The sequence below is a fragment of the Trachypithecus francoisi genome, unplaced genomic scaffold (genome assembly GCF_009764315.1).
Source record: "Trachypithecus francoisi isolate TF-2019V2 unplaced genomic scaffold, Tfra_2.0 Lachesis_group3, whole genome shotgun sequence".
NCBI lineage: Eukaryota > Metazoa > Chordata > Mammalia > Primates > Cercopithecidae > Trachypithecus > Trachypithecus francoisi.
In genome coordinates this window covers 100,133,084-100,147,827 of record NW_022681468.1, presented here as the reverse complement: position 1 = coordinate 100,147,827, position 14,744 = coordinate 100,133,084, and the positions used below count along the sequence as shown (strand labels likewise).

Here is a 14,744-nt window from a genome sequence, read left to right as displayed (position 1 = left end):
AGGTTACACAGTTTTCCCAGGTTCAAGGAATGAGGAAGTGGGCAAGCTTCCTTTTTTTTTTTTTTTTTTTTTTGAGATGGAGCCTCGCTCTGTTGCCCAGGCTGGAGTGCAGTGGCTAGATCTCGGCTTACTGCAAGCTCCACCTCCTGAGTTCAAGTGATTCTCCCGCCTCAGCCTCCCGAGTAGCTGGGATTACAGGCGCATGCCACCACACCCTGCTAATTTTTGTATTTTTAGTAGAAATGGGGTTTCACCATATTGACCAGGCTGATCTCAAACTCCTGACCTTGTGATCTGCCCACCTCAGCCTCCCAAAAGAAAGCTTCTAGAACAGCATGTGGACAGGAGATATTGGTATGTCCTCTTGGAAAACAGTCTGACAAACTCTTTTTATCTTTTCTTTTCTTTTTTTTTTTTAAGAGACAGAGTCTCTCTCTGTTGCCCAGGCTGGAGTACAGTGGCACAATCATAGCTTACTGCAGCCTCAAACTCCTGGGCTCACAAGCAATCCTCCTGTCTCAGTCTCTAGAGCAACTGGAACTACAGGCATGCACAACCATGCTTGGCTGATTAAGTAATTTTTTTATTTATTTTATTTTATTTATTTATTTTTTTGAGACGGAGTCTTGCTCTGTCGCCCAGGCTGGAGTGCAGTGGCCAGATCTCAGCTCACTGCAAGCTCCGCCTCCCGGGTTTAGGCCATTCTCCTGCCTCAGCCTCTGGAGTAGCTGGGACTACAGGCGCCCGCCACCTCGCCCGGCTAGTTTTTTTTGTATTTTTAGTAGAGACGGGGTTTCACCGTGTTAGCCAGGATGGTCTCGATCTCCTGACCTCGTGATCCACCCGTCTCAGCCTCCCAAAGTGCTGGGATTACAGGCTTGAGCCACCGCGCCCGGCCGAGTAATTTTTTTTAAAGATGGGGTCTCACTATTTTGCCAAGGCTGGTCTCAAATCCCTGGCCTCAAATGATTCTCCCACTTCAGCCTTCCAAGTAGCTGGGATTACAGGCATAATCTTTTTCTTTAAGTTGTAAAATTCACAAACAAGAGAGTAAATACTAGTAGTTTAGAACTCTCCAATTGTGTTTCTCTGACCCTCAATCAAAAGTAACCAAGCTTGTGAGTTCTGTGTTACTCATGTTCTTGCTTTCTTTATAATTTTGCCACTCCAGGTTTTTTCCTAAATAATATATTGTTTAGTTTTGCCTGCTTGCAAACTTCGTAAAAATGGAATCACACAGAAGCATTCTCCTGTGATCTTGTGAATTTACTTTTTTTTTTTTTTGAGATGGAGTCTTGCTCTGTAACCCAGGCTACAGTGCAGTGGCATGATTTCAGCCTACTGCAACCTCTGCCTCCCAGGTTCAAGTGATTCTTCTGCCTTAACCTCCCAAGTAGCTGGGATTACAGGTGCGTACCACCATGCCCAGCTAATTTTTGTATTTTTAGTAGATACAGGGCTTCATCATGTTGACCAGGTTAGTCTTGAACTCCTGGCCTCAAGTGATCTGCCCTCCTCAACCTCCCAAAGTGCTGGGATTACAGGCACGAGCCACCACACCCGGCTATTTACTCTTGTATCAGGAAGAAAGGGTAGGCTTGGTAGTGTTGTGGTAACAAACATCACCTGTGGGGAAAAGAACGAGAGATCAATTGGTTACCATGTCTATATAGAAGGAAGTAGACATAAAAAACTCCATTTAGTTCTGTATTTGAGATGCTGTTAATCTGTGACCTTACCTTCAACTTTGTCCTTGCAAGAGACATGTGCAAAGGTGACTTAGGTTAAAAGGATTTTGGGCGGTGCAGAATGTGCCTTGTAAACAAGTGCCTAAAGGCTGCTTATGGTTAAAGGTCATCAACATTCTCTTAAATCTCAAGAAAGAGAAAAACATTTGTCTCCTGCCCCTCCCTGGGCAATGGAACATCTCCGGGTAACACCCATTGAGCGTTCTGTTTACTGAGCAAGGAGAAAACCACCTTTAGGAATAAGGTGGGGCTTGCTGGAGCAATACTGCTAAAAGGTTTATGGAGATGTTCGCATATGCATCTCAAGGCACAGAATTTTCCTTTAAACTTATTCATGTCACAGGGATTTTTGTTCATATGTCTTACTGCTGATTTCCTCCCTACCATAGTCCTATTGTCCAGTCACTCCCTTATCTTTTTGATGGTAAAGATAATTGTCAATAAATACTAAGGGAACTCAGAGGCCGGTGCCGCGTGGGTCCTCTGTAAGCTGAGCGCCGGTCCCCTGGGCCCCGCTTTTCTTTCTCTACACTTTGTCTCTGTGTTTTATTCCTTTTCTCAAGTCTTTCGTTTCCACCTAACGAGAAACACCCACAAGTGTGGAGGGGCAGGCCACCCCTTCAATCACCAAAATCTCAGTGGCTTATAACTCCAGTTATTTCTCACTTATACTACACAGATGTTGTGGATTGTAACTCTGCTCTGGGATCCAGGCTGAAGGAGCAGTCTCTATCTGGTCTCCAGACAGAAGAAAAAGAGACAATGGTGAGTCATGTGATTTTTCTTCAAACTCCTGCTCAGAAGTGACACGTGTTCATTCTACTCCCATTCTATTGGCCAAAGCAAGTCACTTGGCTAAGCCTAAGGTCAATGGGTTACAAATATAATCCCTATGTAGAAAGGGACCCGGAAGGAACACTTCTAGAGGGGCAACAGATATTTTGAAATAGTATTACAAGCTACCGTAGTATCCCTCCTTGTCACAATTATTTGCATCCCTAATACAACCTACCTCCATATTCCCCCTTAGTCACAAATACTTGTTTCCCTCTTTTCTGCAAAATAAACTCACACGTTCTCACAGGAGACAACTCCAATTCCCATCTAACCACGTCATCAGACATTGAGTCCAAGAGCTCATGGTAGTTCATACATTGGGTATGGATGTAGTTCCATCTTGGTCTGGAGATCCAGAACTAAGAAGTCTAGTTATCAGCCCTCCACACACCCCATGGGACAAGGAAGAACAGGGATGGGGTAATCTCAATAAACACTTAGCAGATCTGGGGGAAGGCCTGAGGTTCTGCATTTCTCACATTTAGAAAGGAAAGAATGAGAAACATGATATTGGTCAAGGTTACAGTTTTTACAGGTTCAAGGCATGAGGGAGTGGGCAAACTTCTAGAATAGCATGTGGACAGGAGATATTGGTAATCGTTGATCTATGGACGTCTTGAAATTCTACTGGGCTGACATCATAAGGGGCCCCCTATGCTGGGGAGAGGGAATATTTCTAGATTAGGTCTTAGTCCTGCCCCTGGAAGAAGGGGGATTCTCAGGCCATTCTCCTTCATGGACCTCGGCTCTGCCATCTGGAAGGGCCTTCCTTTTCTATTTTCCTCCTGACGAGGGCATGTGCCTTCCTGGAGTGTGCCTCCATTTGCTCTCTGTGGTAGACTGTATTATTAAATATTCATTGCTCCTCTCCGTTGGGTCTGTTTTGCTGAACCCTAATTAACCTCAGTAGGGAAGGCACCAGGTTCAAAAGGCCAAAGAAGAGACCCAAAGGTAGCAAATAAGACATGGAGTTTTGGCCGGGCACGGTGACTCACACCTGTAATCCCAGCACTTTGGGAGGCCAAGGTGAGTGGATCACCTGAGGTCAGGAGTTCGAGACCAGCCTGGCCAACATGGTGAAACCCCATCTCTACTAAAAATATAAAAAATTACCTGGGCATGGTGTTGAGCACCTATAATCCCAGCTACTTGGGTGGCTGAGGCAGGAGAACCGCTTGAACCCAGAATGTGGAGGTTGCAGTGAGCCAAGATTGTGCCAATGCATTCCAGCCTGGGCAACAAGAGCAAAACGCCATCTCAAAAAAACAAAAAGACATAGGGTTTTATTAGGGGCTTACATACAGGGGAGAGTCTCCAGCAGCGACAGACTGGACAGGAAAAACGCAACCACTTGCAAAGAGCATGCAGTTTATAGAGCATTTTCACTTAACACCCTCCCCTTAACAACCTTCACCTGGTAACCTGCATTTAACCTAAAACAAATGGCCTCCATCCCCTATACGGCCCACATTCTACCAGACAGGGAGGGAGTGGGGTGGAGCTTACATGTTCCTCATAGACAGGAAGGAATCTCTGGGTTGGCCATTTCCAGATTCTCTAGCTCAGAGCACACACTGAGGTGTGTCTGCCATACAAGGTCATTCTAAGGCTGTGCTTAAGTTATTGCTATTGGGTATGTTTATCCTACAGGGTCCCTGAATACTGGATGATTATAATGCTCACTCCCTGATGACAAACTTGGTCATATGACTTTTTTGGCCAATGGAAGTGGTGCGCACCACTTTCGGGTAGAAGCTTTATTGTAGGGTGACCAACTTCGGTTTCCCGAAGATGAAGACTATTCTGGTTTTAACACTAAAGTGTTGTATCCAGGAAACCCCCAGTCCTGGGCAAACAGGGACAGTTGGTCACCCAAGCTTTAAGAGTCATGTCATACTTTTATTTTTTTCCTTTTTCAGGAGAACAAAAATGTCTTAGTTAGAAACTTCCTATGAGCCTTGGTCACAGAATGAGGACATAGCTGACCTCTATGGATATGTAATGCAAATAAGAAACAAATGTTTGGGCCAGGTGCAGTGGCTTATGCCTGTAATCCCAGAACTTTGGGAGACCGAGGCAGGTGGATCACTTGAGGTCAGGATTTCAAGACCAGCCTGGCCAACATGGTGAAATCCTGTCTCCACTAAAAATACAAAAATTAGCCAGGCATGGTGGTGGGGGCCTGTAGTCCCAGCTACTTGGGAGTCTGAGGCACAAGAATCACTTGAACCTGGGAGGCAGAGGTTGCAATGAGCTGAGATTGCACCACTGCTCTCCAGCCTGGGTGACAGAGCAAGACTCAGTCTCAAAAGAGGAAAGGAGGGGAAGGGGGAGGGGGAGGGAAGGGGAAGGGGATGTAGAGGGGGGAGGGGGAGGGAAGGGGAGGGAAAAGAAAGGGGACGGGTGGGGGAAGGGGAGGGAAAAGAAAGGGGAGGGGTGGGGGAAGGGGAGGGGGAGGGAAGGGGTGGGGGAAGGGGAGGGAAGGGAAGGGAAGGGAAGGAAGGGAAGGGAAGGGAAGGGAAGGGAAGGGAAGGGAAAGTTAAGTTTGGGGTTTATTTAACCACTGAGTTGAGAAGGTCATTTGTTACTGCAGGATAACTTAGCCTAAGCTGACTGAGGCAGCTCTACATGGTCTTTGGTATTCATCCATTCATCCATTTCTTATTGATGTCTGACAAGATCTGCCTCTTCTTGCCCTCAATATGGTTATGCCAAACTTCTCCTTGAAACTTCAGTAATTTTGTGAGTAGGGCTGCCAAGTAAAATACAAAATGCCCAGCTAAATTTGAAATTCAGATAAACAATATATAATTTCAGAAATTTTTCCTAAATTTAAATTGATCATTTTAATAAAATTTAATTTTTAACTAGTAAGTTTGCTAAACCAGTTTTCACTACTTAAAATAATTTTAATAAGTATAGCCCACACAATATTTGAGACATACTCATACTAACAAAGTATTTGCTCTTTATCTGAAATTCAAATTTGACTAGGCATTCTGTATTTTCATTTGCTAAATTTAGCAACTCTAGTTGTGAGGAAAGCAGTTTTTGAGGGGCCTGGGACAAAGAATATATTCAGAAAATTTCCGCTTCTACAGACAGCAGCATTGTGGAGCGGAGCAGTCCCTAATCTGTCATCAGATTTATGGGGAGCTTTCAAAAAGGGACCTAGGTGTGAACTCAGACCTGATTAGTTAGAAACTTGTGTGGAATATCTGGGGAATCTGTAGTTTTTGAGACAATCTTGCTCTGTTGCCCAGGCTGGAGTGCAGTGGTACGATCTTGGCTCACTGCAACTTCTGCCTTCCAGGTTCAAGTGATTCTCCTGCCTCAGCCTCCCAAGTAGCTGGGATTACAGGTGCCCACCATCATGCCTGGTAATTTTTTTGTATTTTTAGTAGAGACAGAATTTCACCATGTGGGCCAGGCTGGTCTCCAACTCCCGACCTCAAGTGATCCACCCTCCTCGGCCTCCCAAAGTGCTGGGATTACAGGAAATCTGTAGTTTTCTTTTAAAAAGTGTGTTAATTCTGATCATTGGCCAGGTTTGGAAACTAGTGGCCTAAGGGATTACTTCTCAAACTCTAACCATGCGAAGCATCTCGCCATCTTGCTAAACACAAATTTTGATTCAGCAGGTGTTAGAGGACCTGAGGTTCTGCATTTCTAACATCATGATATTGATGCTACACAGCTGTGGATCACACTGAGTAGCAACACTTCAGAGTGGTGGGTCTCAAACTTGAACCACCCGGGGGCTTATTAAACCGCATTGCTGGGCCCCACCCCAGAGTTTTTTACTTAGTAGATAAGACCTACTCTTTTTGTTAGAAAAGCTCCCAGGTGTTTCTGATGCTGCTGCTCTGGGACCCACACTCGGGATCACAGGCGCTAGGAGAAAGAGAAAAGGCTTTGGGATTGGTGGACCTGAATGAAGATCCATCCCAGCAAGCGGGTCACTTCTGACAGATTTCTTACATTGGTTCTCCACTCTGTACATAAGAGTCACCTGGGCCAGGCATGGTGGCTGACGCCTGTAATCCCAGCACTTTGGGAGGCCGAGGCGGGTAGATCACCTGAGGTCAGGAGTTCGAGACCAGCCTGACCAACATGGGGAAACCCAGTGTCTACTACAAATACACAAAAATTAGCCGGGGGTGGTGGTGCGCACCTGTAATCCCAGCTACTCCAGAGGCTGAGACAGGAGAAGTGCTTGAACCCGGGAGGTGGAGGTTGCAGTGAACAGAGATCACGCCACTGCATCCAGCCTAGGGGACAAGAGCGAAACTCCGTCTGAAAAAAAAAAAAGTCACCTGAAGAACTTAATCCTGATGCCAGTCTTCTTTCCCAGATCAAATTAAACCAGGAAAGCTGGGAGTGAGACCCAGGTGCACTGTTCTAACAAATTCCGCAGGGAATTCTAATGTGTCGCCAGGTGGAAAACCACTGAAACACTTTGAGCCATTCTCCTTATCTGAAAATGAAGACTGTCTGAGGATTAAGTGTAATAGAAATGAAAGAGTCTGGCATAAGGCAGGCACCTGAAGTGGCTGCTATTACTCCTCCACTTTCTAGCCTTCCCTTCCATCTTGGAGGAAGAGCTGTCCCCAGGCCTGTATAAGGTTCACCTGTCTCCCACCCCTCCCCCACAAAGAAAAGAACTTAGCTTTCTTTGTCATTTTCTTCTGCAACATTGCCTCTTACCAGCGTCTTAAGTCTGCTTCGACTAGCTCTTCCCTATCTGTCTTTTAAAATATCCTGAACTCTGCCATCACTCAATCTTACCATCATCCTGTTTCCTGCCTCATATCACTGATAACATTTCTCAAGCAAGTGACCTACAGCGGTACCAATTCCTAGCTTCTCCTTAACCCTTAGGAGAAAAAGCCTCATTCCTTTCACCCCCACCCCTAAACGTTAGTACATAGGCACCCAAAGTTTATCAAAAGTGTTTGAATGGTCAAACCCAGAGGCCTTTTCTCGGTAATTCTTCTCTTTCTATTTAATTGAACAAGCATGTTTTAGTGCCTACTAACACTTGGGTAGAAAGAGGAATAAGTCACCCTCCTTGGCCTCAAGGGGTAGGGCTTGGGAGCAGCTATCATGTAAGCAAGGCAATACCTGAGATAGGAACTGTGAGGTAAAGTGTGTATGATGTGGGTTCTTGCCCTCAGCACTCAGCCTTATCATAGGGCTTTGCATCTACATCTATTACAAATGGATGAATGAATGGATGAATGAACTCCACAGGAAGATGAGGAAAGCCTTTATGAATGGAGTGACCTTGCAGCAGAGTCTCAAAGGATGAGTAGGGTTTTCCAGGTAGGGAAGTGTGTGGGTGAGTAGTCCAGATGGAGTCAAAGGTATGGGAGCAAGGAATAGCCTGGTATATTCCAGAAATGTTGATAATGTCACTGGCTGACTCAGAGGGTATGAAGGGGAGGAGGAGGAGGAGGGAAGGCTGGAGAGGGCAGGTGGAAAGGAAGTGGAGGTGCAAAAAGATGCTGAAGGGCCTCCTGTACCTCCAGGAAGAGTTTGAATGTTATCATTTGAGCAATGGGTAGCTAGTCCTGGATCTTCTTAAGGGAATCAATTGATGAGAACTGCAGTTTAGAAAGACAGACCTGGCAGCAACTCAAGCGCTGGAGAGGACAGAACCACTGGGGAAGAGGGTATGGGAAAGAAGAGCAGCAGGCTGAGGATAGGCCCTGGACTGAAGAGTCAGGCACAGGAAGAAGAGTTCATGGAGCAGACTGTGAAATAGACAAAGGAAAACCAGAGGTGCTCCCCAAGCAGGGGGCCTGGCCACCAGAGTCCCAAGCTACAAAGATGTCAAGCAAAGAAGAACTGAAAGCCAACTGCTGGATGCAGCAGTTAGTGGGGGTCACAGTGGCCTTTGTCCAAACTGTTCCAGTGGAGCAGTAGGGGCAGAGAGAAAACCACGGGAGCAGGCACCGCAAGCTCGCACTCCACCCACACGTCCCCTTTCTCCTTGAGTCCTGTGACCCATGTGCTTGCTCTTTTTCTCTCTCAAGGGAAATCCAAATTTAAAAATATGGAGCCATGGGAATCAGTTCCTTTGCTAACACTGAACATTAGTTTTCTTCTTCTCTTTTGCAAAAACCTTATTTCACAAAATACTCAAACAAATAGACAAAGTACAGTGAAGTCCAGGTAGATATCATCCACCTTCAGCAATGATCAACCCATGGCCAATCTTTCATCTCAACACTCATATCCTCATTCTTTTGGAGCAAATACCAGATATTCTTTCATCCATCAGTATGTCAATATGTATCTCTGAAATAGAAGGACTTTTTATAAAACGTAATCATAATATAATTAATATCCATTCCCCAATTGTTTTGTTATAAAAGACAATTTGTATTGTCTTTTACAGTTTAATTTTTGTTTTGTTTTGTTTCTTTTTGAGACAGAATCTTGCTCTGTCACGCAGGCTGGAGTGCAGTGGTGCAATCATGGCCTATTGCAGCCTCTACCTCCTGGGCTCAGGTGATCCTCCCACCTTAGCCTCCCAAGTAGCTGGGACTATAGGTGCATGCCACCACATCCAGCTAATTTTTTGTATTTTTGTAGAGATGGGGGTCTCACTATGTTGCCCAGGCTGGTCTCAAACTCCTGGGCTCGAGTGATCCACTTGACCCAGCCTTCGAAAGTGCTAGAATTACAGGCATGAGTCACCATACCCAGCTATGGTTTGTTGTCATTTGGCTGCTAATAAGACCCATACATTCCATTTGGTTGATCTATCTCTTTAATTCCTTTAAATTTATAATTTTATAAGGTCCCCTTCCACATTTTTCTTTGTGGAAGAGGAGAAAAGACCCTTGTTCTCTGGATCATTCTGTGGTTAAGGGGGTGGGTCCTCAAATCAGATGACCTAGTTCTATTTTGCTTTCTTGGTTTTTAGTACTTTTTGTTTGTTACATACACACAGAAAAGTACATGAATCATAAGTGAGCAGCTTGATGAATTTTCATAAGTGAACATGCCTGTGTAACTACCACCCAACTCAGGAACAGGGCATCACTGGCACCCAAGAACCCCCTCTCAGGACCTTTCCCAGTCTCTACTACCTCACAAAAGTCAGGTGACTTTTTCGCACCATAGCCATGTGTTACCTCTTTTTGAACTTTATATAAGTAGAATCATAGCACACATTTCTTGGATGACTGGCTTCTTTCATTCACCTTTATGCTGGTGGTATGCTTATCATAATGATTTGTTCATTCCCAATGCTGCATAGTATTCCATTGAATATGAATGTTCCACAATCTATTTATCCATTCTAGTGTTGATGGACATTTGGATTGCTTTCAATCTTAAGCCATTACAAATGGTGCCATGATGAATGTTATTGTCCATGTGTTTCTTTGGGTACATACTTAAGAATGAGAGTTATGCATGCTCATGATCGCCGAGGTTTTAATTATTTTACCTCTCTGACCTCAGTTTCTTAATCTGTAAAACAGGCATAATCATGTTCAGCCTGTGGAGTTATTGGGAGGATTAAATATTTTTAAAAATCTAAAACTCTTAGAATCCTGCTTGTCTCTTAGTAAGGGTTTGATAAATGTTAGCTATCAATCCTTCCTCCTTTTATGGTGGTAACTTCTCAATCTCCTTCACTGTCTTTCTCCTCCTGCCAAGTTTCATTCTCCCAAGTTCAGGTTAACCTGGTCTGCTTTTCCCTGTCTCTGAAACTTGTCTATGCCTAGGACTTCCATTACCTTGTACTGTGGACAGCTTTTGCAACATGTTATCTAGAAGCTATGACTTCAAATCCCCTTGTCTACAAAACTCAGCCTCTCCCCTGCTCAACAATCCTCCCTTTCTTTTTTTTTTTTTTTTTTTTTTGAGACGGAGTCTCGCTCTGTCACCCAGGCTGGAGTGCAGTGGCCGGATCTCAGCTCACTGCAAGCTCCGCCTCCCGGGTTTACACCATTCTCCTGCCTCAGCCTCCCGAGTAGCTGGGACTACAGGCGCCCGCCACCTCGCCCGGCTAGTTTTTTTTTTTGTATTTTTTTTAGTAGAGACGGGGTTTCACCGTGTTAGCCAGGATGGTCTCGATCTCCTGACCTTGTGATCCGCCCGTCTCGGCCTCCCAAAGTGCTGGGATTACAGGCTTGAGCCACCGTGCCCGGCCCAATCCTCCCTTTCTAGTAATGATGTCCTATTTTCCCTTTCCCTTGAATATATGTGTCACCAAAATCTCAACAGATCTAAAGCAAATTTGCCTTTCTCTCTCGTATTAGAATCACCTTGGGGTCATCTCTGACCCTTCTCTCTTTCTTGCACCCCATATTTAATCTGTGGGGAAGTCCTGAAGAATCTATGCTCACATCACTGTTATTCTTCTTTTCTTTTTACTTTCACTGTCTAGTTCAGGCCCTTAACAATTTATATTGAAACTAATGCAATAATCTCTTCTACCTGGCTCCAACCTCTCCTATTTCTAATTTTCTCTGAACATTGCCTCCAGATTAATTTGACTAAAATATGGCTTTATAATAAATCATCAGGCCGGGCGCGGTGGCTCAAGCCTGTAATCCCAGCACTTTGGGAGGCCGAGACGGGCGGATCACGAGGTCAGGAGATCGAGACCATCCTGGCTAACACGGTGAAACCCCGTCTCTACTAAAAATACAAAAAACTAGCCGGGCGAGGTGGCGGGCGCCTGTAGTCCCAGCTACTCCGGAGGCTGAGGCAGGAGAATGGCGTAAACTCGGGAGGCGGAGCTTGCAGTGAGCTGAGATCCGGCCACTGCACTCTAGCCTGGGCGACAGAGTGAGACTCCGTCTCAACAACAACAACAAAAATAATAATAATAATAATAATAATTCATCATGATAGGGCATATAACTGTGAAAAAAAAATAAAGCCTTGGTACCCCAAACTCACTATGTCAAAGGGAAAAGTTAAGCTTGGAAACTGAGTCACATAAAAACTGCCTTCCTTTTACTCCTAAACAGATCGTGGCATTTGGACTGTTTACAACCTTAAGCTGTTACATATGGCGCTATTATGAATGTTATTGTCCATATTTCTCTCTGGGTACATACTTAGGAATGAGTATGTGATAACGGAAGGCCATCTATCTCCCCAGGTGGTCTCCCTCACAATTGCTTACAAGGAAATTTCTTGTGGTTCCTAAATCTTTCAGAATACATATCCTCCCGATAAACTAACCCTAAAACACAGTTCTGTTGAATCTCACCCTGGCAATGTAGACTTTTTTTTTCTTTTTCTTGTGAGACAGAGTCTTGTTATCCAGGTTGGAGTGCAGTAGCACGATCTCGGCTCACTACAACCTCCGCCTCCTAGGTTCAAGCAATTCTCCTGCCTCAGCCTCTTGAGTAACTGGGACTCCAGGTGCCTGCCACCACACCTGGCTAATTTTTTTGTATTTTTAGTAGACACGGAGGTTTCACCATGTTGCCCAGGCTGGTCTCAAACTCTTGACCTCAAGAGATCCACCTGCCTCAGCCTCCCAAAGTGCTGGGATTACAGGCATGAGTCACCGTGCCCAGCCAACTATGTAGATTAACATCTTATCTTCACAGGTGTGGGATCAAGACCAGACTAGAAATCATTCCTCCGCCCACCCCAGACAAATGCATATTAGATTTCTTCCTCTGTGTTTACTTTATTTTATGTAAAATGTAGATTTACCAAGCAAGAAAACTAACATAATTGACTGTTCCTCTACCCACCCCTTTCACATGTAAAATGTAGATTCAGCGAGTGCTAATCAAAGCCTCTCGAGAAAGTAATCTCCTGTATCATTGTTTACCCTTCCTTCTTTTTATCCTTTCCTCTATAAAGTCCTCAAAAAACCCTGTTTGGAAAAAGCACAGGCCACAGATCCTATGGTAACTTGTGTTTCTTTTTCCCAGAAGTGTCCTCAACCTTGGCAAAGTAAACCTCTACATGGATTGAGATCTGTCTCAGACACATTTTGGTTTCCATGACTTCTGAATGGCAGCATGAGGAGCTCCATGAACCGTCTCCCCAGTGAAATGACCATAACCCCTAGAAATTACTTAAGATCAAAGCCACAACCATTTAAAGCCTTTGGAAATTGTTTTAAGGGGACATGGCAAATTAATACATTTTTATTCAAGAAAATGTGCAAAGTCTCAGTAAGAACAGTGAGAGTCAATAACCTTTGTACCACAAAGGACTTCCTCCCTCCTCCTCCTAGCTCAGCATCATGGAAAAGTTACTCTAAGCAGGTGAAGCCAAGAACACAGGCTACCTCTTCCCCCAGCTCTCAGTTGAGGACTACTATATATCCCTGGGATGGGCAGGCTGCCAGCGTTTCTCATGCCCTCCAGTTTCATGCTGCAAAAGCTCTCCTTTGGACAAGACTGGCTGGTAAATCTGGGGCTCACTTCCTAAACCTGCCTCCACTCATATGGCAGAAACTCCACCTCGGCCATGGCAGGCTAAGCACACTGGAGCCTGTGTTACCCTGGCCTCAGCTTGCTCATGGGGCAGAGATTCTTTACAGGAAAGGCAAGCCCAGAAGAGCAAAAGCCACCGCTCTGTCCAGCACTCTGCTCATAAAGCAGGATTGTCATCCTGAGATAAGGGGGCCACTGTGTCTGCCTGAGTTCCCCACGTTCCAGAGCAGTGGCGCAGAGGTTTTGCCCAAGGGGAGAGGCAGGCCATAGATACAGAGACCTCTGAAGTTCTTCCCAAGAGAACACTTTATGTGGAACACAATGTGGGAAAGTTCAAGTGTAAGGGTGTTCTCAAAAACAATGAAGATTTTGTTGGTAAGCAATTAAGAGGAGCCTGGGAACTCCATTCAAACAACAAGCTGAACTGTAGACCAGCTAGAAGTGTCCTGGAGAGAACCAGGGAAAGCATCAGCTAAGAAGAGCCCTCCTGGTGTTAGCATAAGCCTCAAACACCGACCTGAAAGATTACCCTTGCAAAGGGGCTCAAATTTAACATACAAGACAGGAGCAATTCATGCCTCCAGGGGATTGTCAAACACAAAAGAATAATCAGCCAGCAGTTGGTGGAGGCTTAACAGCTGGATGTGATACCATAGCAGGCTGACAGCTTAATAAAGAGATAAGGTAAAGAGAAAAGGAGACTTTTTTTCTTTTTTTTTTTTTTTGAGATGGAGTCTCGCTCTGTTGCCCAGGCTGGAGTGCGTTGGCCCAATCTCAACTCACTGCAGCCTCCCACTCCTGGGTGCAAGTGATTCTCCTGCCTCAGCCTCCTGAATAGTTGGGATTACAGGCATGAGCCACCACACCCAGCCTGAATTTGACTCTTCTAGGCACCTCATGTAAGTGGAATCATACAATATTTGTCCTCTTGTGATTGGCTAATTTCATTTTACATAATGTCTTCAAGTATCATCCATATTGCAGCATGTGTCAGAATTTCATTCTTTTTTTTTTTTTTTCTTAAGACAGGGTCTCACTCTGTCACCCTGGCTGGAGTGCAGTGGCACAATCACAGTTCACTGCAACCTCAACCTCCTGGGTTCAAGTGATCCTCCTACCTCAGCCTCCCAAGTAGATGGGACTACAGGAGCATGCCAGCACGCCCAGCTAATTTTTTTTTTTTTTTTAACTTTTTTGTAGAGACAAGATCTCACTGTATTGCCCAGGCTGGTCTTGAACTCTTGGGCTCAAGCAATCCTCTTGCCTCTGCCTCCCAAAATGCTGGGATTACAAGCATGAGCCACTGCACTGGCCAATTTCATCCCTTTTGAAAGCTGAATAGTATTCCATTATTTGTACTTACCAATTTTATTTATCCCTTCATCCATCAGTGGACATTTGGGTTGTTTCCCCGTTTTGGCCATTATGAATAATGCTGCTATGAACATTGGCATACAAATATCTTGAATCAAATTTAACTTAAATGCCATGTCTGCATTGTGATACAAGAGATGATTATAGAGTAGCACATGGAAGAACATTTAAAAATGTAATAGTTGGCTGGGTCTGGTGGCTCAAGCCTATAATCCCAGCACTTTGGGAGGCCGAGGCAGGGGGATCACTTGAGGTCAGGAGTTCAAGACCAGCCAGGCCAATATGGTGAAAACCCATCTGCACTAAAAACACACACACAAAAATTAGACAGGCGTGGTGGCGCACGCCTGTAATC

General features: G+C 44.9%; 1 long non-coding RNA gene across 1 annotated transcript; it reads left to right on the top strand.

The window, feature by feature from the left end:
• Positions 1-202: 202 nt before the first annotated feature.
• On the top strand, positions 203-13,805 carry LOC117070242. Its single transcript, XR_004431841.1, has 3 exons — positions 203-354; positions 2,428-2,513; positions 12,506-13,805. It is a non-coding gene; the product is annotated as an uncharacterized LOC117070242 (long non-coding RNA).
• The last annotated feature ends 939 nt before the right edge of the window (positions 13,806-14,744 follow it).